This window comes from Macaca nemestrina, chromosome 10 (assembly GCF_043159975.1).
Source record: "Macaca nemestrina isolate mMacNem1 chromosome 10, mMacNem.hap1, whole genome shotgun sequence".
In the NCBI taxonomy this organism is placed as follows: Eukaryota; Metazoa; Chordata; class Mammalia; order Primates; family Cercopithecidae; genus Macaca; species Macaca nemestrina.
In genome coordinates, this window is record NC_092134.1 from 120568481 (window position 1) to 120583953 (window position 15473).

Genomic DNA, 15473 nt, shown 5'->3' on the forward strand with positions numbered 1-15473 from the left:
TTTCTTTCTTTCTTTCTTTCTTTCTTTCTTTCTTTCTTTCTTTCTTTCTTTCTTTCTTTCTTTCTTTCTTTCTTTCTTTCTTTCTTTCTTTCTTTCTTTCTTTCTTTCTTTCTTTCTTTCGTCTTTTTTTTTTTTTGAGACGGAGTATTGCTCTTTCACCCAGGCTGGAGTGCAGTGACATGATCTCGGCTCACTGCAACCTCCACTTCCCAGATTCAAGCAATTCTCCTGTCTCAGCCGCTTGAGTAACTGGGATTACAGATGCGTGCCACCATGCCTGGCTAATTTTTGTATTTTTGGTAGAGAGGGGGTTTCACCATGTTGGCCAGGATGGTGTTGAACTCCTGACCTCAGGTGATCCACGCCCCCCTTGGCCTCCCAAAGTGCCGGGATTACAGGCATGAGCCACCGCCCCTGGCCCCCAGATTCTTAATTTACTATTAATAGAATTTATTTTATATTCTTTGTTGTTGTTTCTCTAAATTTTAACTTTTTGATATAGGCATTCTGCCTCTGCTTTTGTGTTTAGAAAGGCTTATAAATAAGCTTCCATCACAGCCTATAAATAGTTACAATATTTTTTGTCCAGAACTTTTTTGGAATTTCCTTTGGGGTATGGAAGAAAGTAGAAATTAAATTTTTTTTTCTAATTTTTCTCAGCAAGTTTTCTTTAAAGTTGTTTCACTTTAAATAGTAAGTTTCTTTTTGATTCAGTTTATCAAAAGAATGTCCTCTGTATGTTAAAACACACTTCATCTTACAAAACAATGCAGTCTTGACAGATGGGCTATCAATAGTAGCTTTTTTTTTTTTTTTTTTTTGATGTTTGAAACAATTCCGAACATAGACTCAGTCATGTTGCTAAGAGCTTTCCACAAGGAGTTAAGGAAATGTTCTTCTTTGTGTAGGTGGATTTTCATGGGAAATTACTGTTAAATACAAATGAGCCTACTATTAATGGCACCAGTGGTATATGTATGGCTTGTAATCCATCTTGTTTCCAAATGAAGTACATGAGAAGTGTGAATGTTACTTTTATGGGGGAGTAGAGCAGACAGTCTCAGTTAAGTCTGCAAATTCAAGATATGTGGTATTTGATGATGTTGGAGGTTGGGTCACACAACATGTCAAACTCCAATGAAAGGAAAATCACTTGGGAATCTGTAACTAGGTCCTTACCATTGCTGGGAAGGTGGCTATGCCAGTGGCTTTTGATGAAGCAAGGGTGAAAGTCATTTTCCTAGTCATTGTTCCACATATGTTTTCTTTTTGTGACCGTATCTTCTAAAAATAAAGTCACATAGTTCACAATTATGGCTTGATTTGAACCGTACACACTACCAATGGACATTTTTCTGAACACAAGAATCCATCATGGATCTGTATCCTGTGCTCAGTAAAAATACATCCATGTTTGTGCTTCAGCACGGCTCTCTCACCAACAGTTCTACAGAGGTGGGTGAATTCTTCAAAGATCAAGACACTGAAAGCCACCTCTGGAATAGTGAATTAAGTAAATTTACTAGTTTACCAAGAATATTGTTTTACGGATTAATCTGCATGATCATATTGAGTGATTTTGTATATGGTTTCTCTTAAACATATGTTATTTACTATATTAAATGAATATGATTTTTAAAAATATATTTAATAATCTACTAAAGAACATATTCAGCATGAATATATTGTTTATAAATGCATTCTTCCTAATTGTACTGTTTATGAGTATATTTTTCACATTAAGAATATATTCATTAATTTATTCTTCTTGATTATGTTTGTAGAACTGCTTTACTGGAATGTGCTCTTTATTAACATATTTACACTCAACTCTATTAAGATATATACACGTTATATAGTCTATGTATTTGTTAAAAATATTCACAAAAAAGTAATAAGCCTAGGACCCAGCTTTTGGCAAACTGAACATTATTTAAAAAATACATTTAATGAAAATGTGTATATTTAAAGATAATATTTCTTATACCAAATTTTAGTAAATTTGCAAATTTGGCCAATGTGGCAAGTTTGTCACTTGGTGAATTGTAAATTGATGTTGTAACTGACCTCGGGTTTAATTCTGTTATTAATTTATTTACTTAAGAAAGCATAGTTTGTGATTGTTTTTCAAGACTTAAAATGGAAAAAATACACTTTAGTTTCATAGCTTTCATTCAGCCTTGCCAACTTGGCTTCTATGATGATGTAATAAAAACTAACTTAAAATCAATTATTATTTTCAACAAGATAGTATAAATCTATTCCTACAACTGATAATGATTTGATATTTTGGGGATTTGTTATTTATCTAAAATGAATGAGCAGAGTTATTGTCTTTGCCCAAAGGAAAAAAAAAGATGTGGCCCTGCATGCCAATGAACTCATCACTCTTTCTCTGGTTCTAACATTTTAGAATAGTCTAGACCATTCTTAGTTCAAGACTACTATGCTTACATCATAAGAATTGAGTCGCAGATTTATAATGATTTACTGTCTACTGCAAGGAGGAAGCAGATTCCATCTGAACATGCTGCTTTCACATGTATTTAGCCCTTATTTTCTGAGATTTACATGAAGAATGAACTGAATTTGCACCATAAATGTCAGAAGCGTAAAAAAATTCTGCAATTTTACTTAGCTAAACCAAGTAGGAAACGAAAAGAGATCAAAATCAAAACAAAGCCTTCCAATGCTTGAAAATTAAAAATTAACCTGCTTCTTTTATTGTGTTATTATGGCTTTTAGTATTTTTATATAATGAAAAGTAACATTTACCCACTCTTTCCTATGGAGTTTATATGAATAAACTCTCTCCTTGGATTTATATAAATATGGAATAGGAGATTTTGGAGAAAGAATCTTTATTATTAACAGTGATTTTATCAAGAAGAAGTAGAAGCAGTATTGCAATTAGTTATTTAAGAAATAGGACTAGGGTACTAACATTTGAATTCAATGTAAAGAAAAAAACCCATTCTAAATCTAAAACCCCAAACTGTTACCTCTTCTTTTTTTTAAATCTCATTTGTATGTAACTTGATGAATCAAATGCATTGTTAACATTGCGTAGAGCAGGCCTTTAATTTGCATGTTTCCTTTCTCTTGTCTCTCTCTTATGCATATAGTTTTCTGCTATATTTATTCAGATAAGAAATTCACAGCATTATATGAAGAGTCTTAAAAGGTCTCCATGACTACATATATTTGCCTCTTTGGCTTTGAGTATGCTAAAATTTCTAATATGTGAGCCAGTCCCCTTAATTAAAAAAACTAACAAAAGGCCCCTATTAAAATATATATCTAACTGGGAGGGGCATAACAAATTCAAAATTAAGAAGTGGTAATCTATTGTCATGAATTTATTAATTTGATTAGCTTTCTGGCAACTAGAATAGAACCAAGGCATGGAACACTATGGAAAGTGAGTCAGGTGAATTACTATAACTTAGGCCTCCATGAAGTCGAGTATCAGAAACATATGGGTTTATGGTGTGGTGGATTAAGGGGAGAAGGCTATTGCTTGGATTATATTGTCTCTCAGCTTCTTACTATGCTAAAATTTTATGATTCTCTCATTCTAGAAGTTCCTGAAAGGCAGGAAATATAGTTTTTTAATAGATACAATTGATAGCTCATAAAGTTGCTTAATGTACCTCTAGCATCAATGCTGCATGCAAATGTTCACTTAGTAAACAAGATTTATCTAATTTTTGAAGATTCATGAATTCATTTGTGAAAGTTCCAGTTTTTACTGCTCATCAGTAATTTTATCATATTTAAAGGACACTATTTATCTGGCAAAAGGAATATGTTGGACCCATATGATTCCTTTGCCTTTCTTCAGCCATTAGTAGGCATTCTTCATACTTTCTGCAAAACAGCAGGTCTTGAGGATAGACACAGTAGGTGTCCATCTAATGGATGTGATTTGAGAGGTATTGCAAAATTTTGTTCTGCTCTGCCCTATTTCCATTCCAATGCAAATGTCCATTATTAACATTTTACCTTTGCATGAGGTAAGCAAGGGGAGAGTCTTCTCCTGTGTTTTATAAACATACTTTTTTTTTTTTTTCCTGGAAAGGAGGATGAGGATTAGTTATCCTTTAATCAGAACATTCTTTGGTTAGCTGATGTCATGCTGAAAAGTAGCAAAATGAGGTACTCAAGGGATATGTCTGAGGTGCTAAAATAAAGGAAGAAGAGAAAATGGGGTTGACAAAGATGTTTGCATAATGGTCTTTGATTGAGTCTGTCATTTCTCATATAGTTTAAGGAGAGAAAAATAAATGACAAGGACAATATGATGCTCTCAAGGTGACAGGAATACATCAGGAAGGTCTGTATGTGCACATGTGTGTTATATGAGTTTCTCACACTATATCTAGGGGTTTTAGCCTGATTAGAGGCACATGATGTAACTTTACGAACTATCAACTGTATCTGTTGACCAAGTAACTTACCATGTATAAGGTAATCTCATAGTGACTAATACAATAACAGTCATTCTACAAATATTTATTAAGCCTCTTTTACATATGAAGGTGTATTTTTTAAATTTTTAATATTTTTTTATTGTGGCAAATTTCAAATATACACAAAAGTAGAAAGAAGACTGTGGTAAATGCCTCTGAACACACCACCCGGCTTCAAAAATAATAATCATCCTGTTCTTGGCACAACAGTCAGAGTGATGAGTTTTAAAAGCGTGTCAGAAAATATCACTCCTCTGTTCAAACTTGACAGTGATTTTCATTGTCTTTTGTAATAAAAGCAGGAAAACAGTGATTTTTGTTCTCCTTTGGAATAACAGCAGAATTCTTCCGTTGCCTATAGGATCTTACGTGGTCTACCCCTCTGGAACTCTCTGCGTTATGAAGGTGTATTTTTAACAGGAATTCTTCAAAGCCTTTTTACAGGGGAGTGCAGGTATCTGCAGCCTTTTGAAGGTGATGTTTTGGAGTTAGTTTACTTAAAATCCCATTGCGTAGGCAACAACTTACTGTGGCCGAGAAAAAAGGAAAGAGTTAGTAGACCACCAAGAGATGCTTAATTTATTTTCTATATCTTGGCAGGGCCAATGATATCTCAAACAAAAAGTCTATGAGTAAATTACATCTATTAGTTATTCTTATGTCTAACCAAGAATCTTTTGGCCGTTGTCTGATGAATTTGAAGATAGGCATATTTCCATACTTTCAGAATTATGGCCTGGTGTATAATGAAAGTAAAATGCTATCTAGTTACAAAAACAGTGATTAATGAATCATCATTAATGACCTTTTGTGAAAAACTCAAGAAAAAAAAATCTTTGAGCTGCAGTCAACCTGCACCACATTGTGTGTGTTTAAATTTTGTTAATCAAAACCCTTTCTGTAACATAGCTAATTTGTAAGCAATTCAGATTAGATGAACTTAAAAGGGCTTCAACTCGTATCTTACCACATGTTTACCTATGCTAAGTGACCATATCATTAAGGGAGCTGCTTTAAAAATTGCTTTAATAATTTGGGATAATACTTTGACTATTTTGGATACTGATGTCAATTCTATGCAGCACCAAGTTAAAAGCAAGATTGACTACTATTTACTAACTTAAGGCAGAGACTGCTGGTATGAATAGTTCAGAGTTTTTAAATTTTAATTTTTATCCAGCTTTCTCTATAACTAAGCAAAGATGCCTGACTTATTCCTCATTTTGGGATGGAGACTGGATTTTTATCAACTCTGATTTCTCCTTCATACACAATAGCATTAGCCACCATTGATTTACATAAAGGAATTCTTCGCATTCCACCTTCTCTAAAACATGCCCCCAACAGTAGGCTACAGGGTCACTCTTCTTCTATCTGGCCTGAAACCATTTACTCCTTTGGGATAATCTACACAAAAATGAGTCATTCCTTGTAGGTTTTCACGTTAGAATGGTCATTTGTTGAGCTGTAAAGTGATGGAAAATAAAATGTTTGTGTGAGTGTGCAGATGTATGTGTGTGTACACACATGTGTGAGTATGTTGGTGGTTCTGGAGAACAGAGCTGGGGAGAGACTGAAAGCACAGGCAAGAGATCTGCTTTGGGAATTGGCAGGTGATGCTTGCTGCTGCAAATATCCAGTATGTGATCTTAGTCTAATCTCTTCATGATTATGATCTCAGGTTCCCCATCTGGAAAATAATGTAATCATCTAATCCGTTCCTGTCTTTTACACACAGAGAAAATACTAGGTTAGAAAAAGAAGCATAAGAGAGAGTAATAGAGGCCCAAGAGAAGAAGTCATTAAGCATTATGTCTCTTTCATGATCAATTGCTGACCTTAAGGATTTAATTCTGTCTCCTGTAGGCTCGGGGGGAAAATGCTGTGTTTAAAGGAAGTCTGCTTATTTTGTGCTAGACCTTTGCTGTCTCACTCTCCTGTCTGGAATGCCTTGTTTCCTCTCTTTGTTTAATTTCTGCATTCAAGTTCAGCCTGAGTGCTGTCTGATTCTTGAAACCTTCTTTGATTTCCTATGTCAAATTTGATATTTTTCTCCATTAATAAAAGTAGTATTTACTGAGCACTTTCTATGTGTCTGGCACAATACTATGATCTCTGCACACATTAACTCATTTGATTCTCAGAGCAAACTTCTAAAGTACGTACTTTTATAGGTTTTATTGATAATAGAATCAGCTTATATAAATAGAAATCATGTCTTCCAAAGGTATCTATCTATCCCCCACGCATTTAGAAAAGTATTCTTTGTATGTTCTGTACAGTCATGTGTTGCTGAATGATAGAGATACATTCTGAGAAATTTGTCATTAGGTGATTTTGTTGTTGTGTGAACATCATAGTGTGCTTACACAAACCTACATGGTATAGCCTTCTACACACCTGGGCTAATATGGTATGGCCTATTGCTCCTACGCTACAAACCTGTACAGCATATTACTGTACTGAATACTGTAGGCAATTGTAACACAATGGTATTTATGTATGTAAACATATCTAAAAATAGAAAAAGTACAGTAAACATACTGTATACAAGATAAAAAATGGTAGACCTGTATAGGGTACTTACCATGAATGAAGCTTGCAGGACTGGAAGTTGCTCTGGGTGAGTCAGTGAGTGAGTGGTGAGTGAATGTGAAGGCCCAGGACAATACTATAGCTACTGTAGACTTTATAAACACTGTACACTGAGGCACCATTAAATTTATAATTTTTTTCTTTAATAATAAATGATCCTTAGCTTACTGTAACCTTTTAACTCCTTAAACTTTTAAATTAAATTTTTAAACTCTTTTGTAATAACACCTTAAAACACAAACACATTATATAGCTGTACAAAAAAAATATTTCTTTATATCCTTATACTGTAAGATTTTTTCTATTTTTAAATTTTTAGTTTTACTTTTTAAACTATTTTGTTAAAAACTAAGACACAAATACATATTGGCCTAGGCCTACATGGGGTCAGGACCCTCAATTTCACGTCTTCTGCTCCTGCATCTTGAAAGGAGTAGAAAGTCTTCAGGGGCAATAACACACAAGGAGCTGTCACCTCCTATGACAATGCCTTCTTCTGGAATACCTTCCGAAGGACCTTCCTGAGGATATTTTACAGTTACTCTGCACTTAAAAAAAAAAAAAAAAAGTAGAAGGAGTACACTCTAAAGTAACAATAAAAAAGTATAGTATTCCAGCTATGTTACATAAGCCAGTAACATAGTTGCTTATTAATGCCAGGTATTAAGTATTGCACACAATTGTAAGCACTATGCTTTTATACAACTGGCAGTGAAGTAGGTTTGTTTACACCAGCATCACCACAAACAATGTGTAATGAGTTGTGCTAAGACGTTACAACAGCTGCGTCACTAGGCAATAGGAATTTTTCAGCTCCATCATAATCTTATGGGACCATCATCCTATATGCAGTCCCTCATTGACTAAAACATTGTTACCATTATGGGCACATGACTGTATATAATACATGTTTACTAAACAAATATAATACACAAAAGAAGGATGGGAAGAAGTATGCAGTCAAATAAAAGAGAAAGAACTATTTCCCCTTACTCAATAATGTTGAGACCGCGTGAGACTAGATGGTACATTGGACTAGAGTGGTGGCAAAGGAGATGAAAAAAACTGAATCCTTTCAAGGACTAAGTAACAGGGAGAACTGACAGGATTAATAAAACATGACAATTCATAAAGTTCTCTCATAATGCCCTCCACCCCCAGTGGCAGGTCTCTAAACCAAAGGGATATACCGGATATTTTTTATCTATTTCATTTGTGTTTGTATAAGTGTTACGAAGATGAACTAAGGCAGGGAGACAGCCAATTCTTTACGTTTTGATCATGTTTTCTGATTTCTAGCTTTGTCAGAAGGGCAATCAGATTACCTAAAATTCAGATGCAGATAAAATGGACACATAGAAATTAGTTTTGTATCATAACTCAACTTGCCATGCTTTCATCAGCCCTAGGAAAATATAATTTTCTCTTGACCTGAAGAAATGTATTGGGCAATTTTTCTTAGGTGAACTTGTGTTTATTACCATCTGACATATTCATATTGGGTGGACTTTTGCATATCCCAGGACAAAACATTTAGTTAATATTTCCTTCTTTCAGTTTTTTCAAACATGTTGTTTTTATATAATTTTTCTTATCATTCTTTATAATTTTTATATGTATTAACATAATAATTGAGAAGTCCAGCAATAGCTTATTTGACTTTTATATCCTCACCTCCAAGGAAAGATGTGACACTGACCTGTAAGAATGTTTTGAACTTAGAATATTTGCTTAGCAAATGCTTACAATAATAATTTATTTTAGAAATAATATTATTGTCCTCCCATTTATTCAATAAAATTTTTTGAGTATTTACTAACACAGCAGCACATTTCTAGGTGCTTGGGAGCTTTTCCTGTGACACACAGAGAAAATAACTATTTGTATTTCCTACCAGGGTAAATGAAAGTGGCTGCTCTCAACTGAAGGTGACCAGTTTAGGGAATCTGGCTGCTCCAGACCGATTGGCCATCCTTTGGCTGTGATATTAATATTTCATACAGATTTAACCCATTCACTGAATAAGTTGCACGAAAGTTGGAAAGCTCTTTGGTGGAGGGCAACAATAAGTAAAGTATCATATCTTCCTTATAAAAGATTATAACCTCTTCAGAGGTATTTACATATTTAAAATGCAAAGACTGTGATAAAATGAAAAACGACAAATTATATAAATTTGAATGAAGGCAGATGAAGAAGGCATGGGAGAGACTTCAAAGAATGATGCTTTTTGCTGTGACCTTGAAGAATAAGTGGAATTAGATAGCAGAGAAAGCAGAAACATGTTCCAGTAAAAGGGAAAAGCGTGATAAGATGTAAATGCGTGAGTCTGAAAAAAGTAACTGGTCGATACATGTAGGTGGAGCATAGAGTGAGTACAGAAATAAACATGGATTTCACAATTAGGGCCATGTGACTTTGTAAAGCCTCTGACCAGTCTGATATTAGCTAGGCCATTTGGTATCCTTTGGCCTGTAGGTTGTGGTCAGAATGTATTTTGTAAGATCTAATATGAGGCATTAAGGTGCATTGCCTGTTTCTACTTGTTTTGTCTGTACACCTGTGATCTCATAAGAGAAGAATACGCATCAGGTAGCGTGTGTCTCTGTGGAATATGGGAGTAGAACTAAGCCTTACTAAAAGCCTAGTATCTAGGCTGGCTCTGCTAAGCACAGCCTATATCTGACCCAAAGCCAAACAACAGAGCTGTGCAAATACTTGTTGTTTTAAAGCCGTTAAGATTTTTGAGGTTGTTTATTATGCAGCGTTATTGCACCCAAACCTGATTAATATAGAAATGGGTACTGCAAATGGGCTTATTTTTAGTAACAAAAACATGAAATTCTATCTCACTGATTTTGGGATAGTGTGACAAGAAACCATAATGTGAGCTGGAAAAGTGATGACCCGTGTTATGTGGTGGTTAAACATTTGGTCAAACAGCTCATCTGAAATGACTTAGAAAACAAACAACCAAAATCATGACTTAATGAACAGGTGACATTGGCAAGGAGGTCTTGAGGCAGAAATTTCATAGAGTGAGCTGGTTGTTGCTAACTATAATTTTATAAAACGCTGCAAAATAGAGATATGCTTAGAAAATAGTTCATTTGCAAGCAGAATTGAAAGGGAATGTAGAGAACCTAGAAACCCGGGATTAGAAAATAAAATTGTTTCTCACCACAATGAAGGTGCAGTCATTAAGGCATATCCTCAAGATGGAAACCATACTCAAGGACTGCCCTTTAGGGATAAACTCAGAGCAAAGGCATGGTCTTTATAAAGACTCCTAAAAGGATGAAGATCATGCCTTATAGATCTTTCATTTGGATGAATTGCTATTAAGATCAAAGTACCATCAAAGCCTAATATACTCAAATGTCTGCATTTAAATCTATAAAGATAGAAGCATATCTCAAAATAGACTATGAATGTAGCTTGGGGAATGTGTTATTGACTGTAATTGAACTTCTAGAAAACCAACAAAGTTTATTTGAGATCACTGTATTGCCAAATGTGCTGCCAGACTAGATTAAAGAAATAGTGTCTGAGGAGATGTAAAACATGTAAAAGTTGGGTCCCCAAGTTTCTACAGACAGTAAGTAGGTTAATAAAGACTCTCAGGTGTCAAAGAGGGCATATTTTTTAATGTAGTCATGTAGACAAAGAGAATGTAGCTCTGGAAAAAAATTGACTGGAGGGGGATAGTAGTGTATTCAGAGACAGCTAGAATTGGGATCTAGACTAGGAACATTTGCCCAGTGAGTTTTGAAAATTGCAGTGTACTGGGGACTGCTAGGTACGTAACATTTTCTCTCTTTTTGAATAGGAACAATAATGTGATTACCTTATTCTTCTTCCAGAGTTAAGTATGTGAGGGGAGGATAACCTGTCTTTTTAATTCATAGGATTCTGGATCAAGAGGACCTATTTATGGACCTGAGGTAGATCTGAAATATAGGTCACGAGTGTATTTTGTGAGTGAGAAAAAGTGAGTAATTGTGATTAAGAGGGAAGACTATGGGAGATTGCAATATTGTTTTCAATTTTTTAACTCTTTACTTAATAAAACATATACTCAGATCCTTTGTAATGTAACTTTTCAGCACTTCCCATTATGATTGAGTGTATTTGCAGACTGTCTTGATGTTGACCTTAGCCATGAGAATATTTTTAGCCAGTAGAATGTGGGAAGAAGTGAGAGTGTTTCTGTTTGAGTCCAAGGTGCCCAGAGGCATCACTTATTTGAGCATACCCTTTTGTATATGAGTTCTCATGGAAAGGGCATGATTCAGGTAAACCCTATGCCTTCAACAAGAGCTCGCCAATAAAAGCAGAAGTCTAGAGTCTACCCTGGTTGAGCAGAGCTAAGCCTAGTTCAGCTGTTCTTCACCCAACTGGCAGAGACATGAGCATAGAAATTGTATTAGTCTGTTTTCATGTTGCCGATAAAGACATACCTGAGACTGGATAATTTATAAAGAAAAAGAGGTTTAATGAACTCACAGTTCTAAATGTCTGGGGAGGCCTCAAAATCATGGTGGAAGGTGGCAGACACGTCTTACATGGCCGTAGGCAAGAGAGAAAATGAGAGAGCCAAGCAAAAGGCGAAACCCCTTATAACATTTCAGATCTCTTGAAACTTATTCACTCCCATGAGAACAGTATGGGGGAAACCACCTCCATGACTCAATTATCTCCCATCAGGTCCCTCCCACGGCATGTGGGAATTATGGGAGCTGCAATTTAAGATGAGATTTGGATGGGGACACAGCCAAACCACATCATTCCACCCCTAGTCACTCCCAAATCTCATGTCCTTGCATTTCAAAACCAATCATGCCTTCGTATCAGTTCCCCAAAGTGTTAACTCATTTCATCACTAACTCAAAAGTCCACAGTCTAAAGTATCATCTGAGACAGAGCAAGTCTCTCCCACCTATGAGCTTGTATAATTGAAAGCAAGTTAGTTACTTCCTAGATACAATGGAGGTTCAGGGGTTCTTCTCCCTTCACTCTGCACCTCTCTCTCCGGCTGCCTTGTGAAGAAGGATGTGTTTGTTTCCCCTTCCACTATGATTATACGTTTTCTGAGGCCTCTCCAGCCACGCAGAACTGTGAGTCAATTAAACCTCTTTGCTTTATAACTTAACAAATCTCAGGCAGTTCTTTATAGCAGTGTGAGAACAGACTAATATATATGGTAATGGGTCCATATCTTCTTCAGCTATAACATAGGTTCCTTGGTCCAATTTAAGTTTTGCAGGATCCTGTGTTTTGAAGGTAGACCAAGCACTGCATATGTAGACCAAACACTCCACGTAGATAATGGTTCAGATAGACTCTATGAGCAGAAAAGGTATTTCTTCACACAGACCGTATCTTCTGGTACAGATGTATCAAATTCCCCTTTCAGGGTGGAAGGGGTCCAATGTAAGAAATTTGCCACCAAATGACTGATTAATTTTCTTAAGTGTACAATTTTGGGAACTCATAGTTGGTTTCTGTTCCTGGAAAATTGAATGATTATCTGGGACAGTAGCCATATCAGCTTTATCTGGGACAGTATCTGTATCAGCCTTGGCTGAGAGGATTCATCCTGTTGATCCCATGCATTACCCCCATGGTTTCCAATGATCATTTTGTTCATGTGCCCAGCTCTAGGGTAGCCAATGAAACAGACTGAGAGATACCAGTTGGTTGAATCAGACATCCTTATTCTGTAAAAGGATTTCTTAATGTCATCCCTGGCCTACAGAAGGTGCCATTACTGAGCTTCTCAACAATGCTTACTGGTGAATTCCCAATTGCTCTGGAAAATGGAATATTCTGTAAACTTTCCTATGAAATATGGATGGATGGTGGAGTTTGGGACTTTATGTAATATATCTACTCATGCACTTTTTTGAGCTTTTTGATCCCTTCTCCTACCATTTCCCATGGAATTTCTGGAATTTTTATTTCGCTTAGTGTGGACTATCACTTTTCTAAGCTTCTAAGAGATATTTTAGAAGCATATTCGCTTAACCGCTTGTCAAATATTAAATTTTGATGAACTCTTTATTGTAATGGGTACATCAGGAAAGGGAACATGGGATGGGAAAAAAAGTACTGATAGTTTTTAAATGTTGGACAAAGGAATTTTTTAAAATTTCAGAAAAGCCTACAATCTTGTCAAATATTAGCTATAAAATGTACACAACATTTTTAAGCACTACACAGTTAAAAAATCTTTTTGCTTCATCTGGGTAAAATTCACACCATTCTGATAAATTATTTAAATCTTGGCATTGCCTTTTGAATACTTTTCCAGTTCAGTGACTCACATCTACCTTATAACGACAGTTAACATATGTTGCTGTTCTGTGGCCTTGTCACCTCAAGAAACTACTCCCCATCTCTTATCTCCCAACAGGAAGTCCTTCTGAATGTTTTTTTCTTTAACAATAATGTTTTATTTGTCTGATTCTCTAATCTTTTCAATTAATCAACTTTCACCGGTATCGTATTACTCACCATATGACCCTCCCTGTGGTTTTAATATCACTTTCTTTGTTTTTCCTTTTCTTCTCTATTCAAACTTGACTTTATAGTCTATAATTTCAAGTGTATATTTACTGACTTTGTACACAGATTCCTTTACTTCCTTAATCTATGACTAAATCAAAATTGCTAATTCATAATTCTGGGTAAACACATACATCTACTTGTCTTCCTCCTTTCCCTTTTCTATTGAGTGTTTCTGGAATAAATTACATAATGATGTTGATGGACTTCTTTACAAACACATGTTAGGCAGTCTGACTCAGAGTAGCAATCAATGCTATTCACCAATTCCTTTACTCCTTTCCCTTTAGCTTCCTATTTAAATATTTATGATGACTATTTTTAACTTTTTCATCTATTTAATCTTCCAGCATGTCCGTACTAGTTTGCTTTCTGCAGGAAAACTTGCCTTCCTCAATGAGAATGTCATAGGCACTCCGTGTATATTCTCTTAATTTCCTTTTACCTCAAACTTTCTTCAGATATTCAGTCAACTTTGGTCTTTTATTTGTGGATCAAAAACATAAATAGCTCTTAAACTTTGTACTTTGTAACATAGCTGACATACCCTTCCTAATACAAATAATATGCACATGAACATATATTTATTTTAATGTGTGTAGCCCAGCTCACTAATGAGCGAGAAAGAGTTAAACAGCAAAACTGTCAACTGCTGTCTCCAGGATGGATGTTTAATAATGATAGGGGGAATTATACTAGACTCTATGTTTCTGGTAAATAGTGGGAAGTTTTTTTTTTTTTTGCTTGAATACAATTTTTAAAGTAACTTCTAGAAAAAAGCAAATAGAAGAACACAAATAAAGTGGCAGCCACAACAAAAAGGTCCGTAAAGACTTCTCTATTGCTATGTAGCAGAGAACACAGAAGGAAGCACCCAAAGAGGGCTTAGAACAGGTAGACTCGAGTATATCATAAGGGAATTGCAAATACAGATGCTTATTACCCCTGACTAATAATTAGAAAGGTGGTAAGCTCTTCTGGAGGTTTAGCTTTAATTGAATTAATGAACTAAGGGGCATGAATTTATTGACAAATACATGTAAAGATAACATAGTATTGTGTTGTGTTTGAAATTCAAATACATTTGAGAAAAACAAAATCTTCTTGACATGAGAATCTGAAAACTTTTTTCAAGAGGAAAAATATTTTAGTGTAGATCAGTATGAATTACAGAGGAAGATGATTAATACAATCCACAACAAACAAAATTCAAATAGGACCCGAGAAAAGATATTTCCTTAGTTACACAGGCTAAGGTTTTATCTATTTCTAATTATTTTATTCTCCTTTGTATAATTGAAATCATAACCCTATTACAAAGTGCTGATAATTAATTGTGAGTATATTCCAAAACTCCTAGCTTAAATCAGGAAGAATTAGATACCCTGAACAGACCAATAGCAAGAAACAAGATTGAAATTGTGATAATAAAAATTACCAACAAAAAAAGTCCAGGACCAGATGGATTCACAGCGGAATTCTACCAGACTTTCAGAAAATTGGTACCAATCCTATTGCCACTACTCCACAGTATAGCGAAAGAGGAAATCTTCTCTAAATCATTCTGTGAAGCGACTATTGCCCTAATACCAAAACCAGGAGAGGACATAACCAAAAAAGAAAACTACAGAACCAAATCCCTGATGAACAGATTTGGTTTTTTTGCTTACTCTTGCTGCAGCTATGCAGACTCTTTTTTGGTTCCATATGAATTTCAGAATTGTTTTTTCCAGTTCTGTGAAGAATGATGGTGGTCTTTTGATGAGAATTGTGTTGAATTTGTAGATTGCTTTTGGCGGTATGGTCATTTTCACAATATTAATTCTACCCATCTACGAT

General features: G+C 35.2%; 1 protein-coding gene across 14 annotated transcripts in view; it reads left to right on the plus strand.

Annotated features, from left to right (window-relative positions):
• LOC105469869 (solute carrier organic anion transporter family member 1A2) overlaps positions 1–15473 on the plus strand; it is a 164115-nt gene that overhangs the window by 74961 nt on the left and 73681 nt on the right. For 2 of the 14 annotated variants that reach the window (XM_011721415.3, XM_071072088.1), the window contains exon 1: positions 12012–12184. The exons of the other annotated variants lie outside the window; for them this stretch is intronic. The gene's annotated coding sequence lies outside the window, so the exon portion shown is untranslated. Of the gene's footprint in view, positions 1–12011; positions 12185–15473 lie in introns of those variants that run through there. 14 annotated transcript variants of the gene reach the window in all.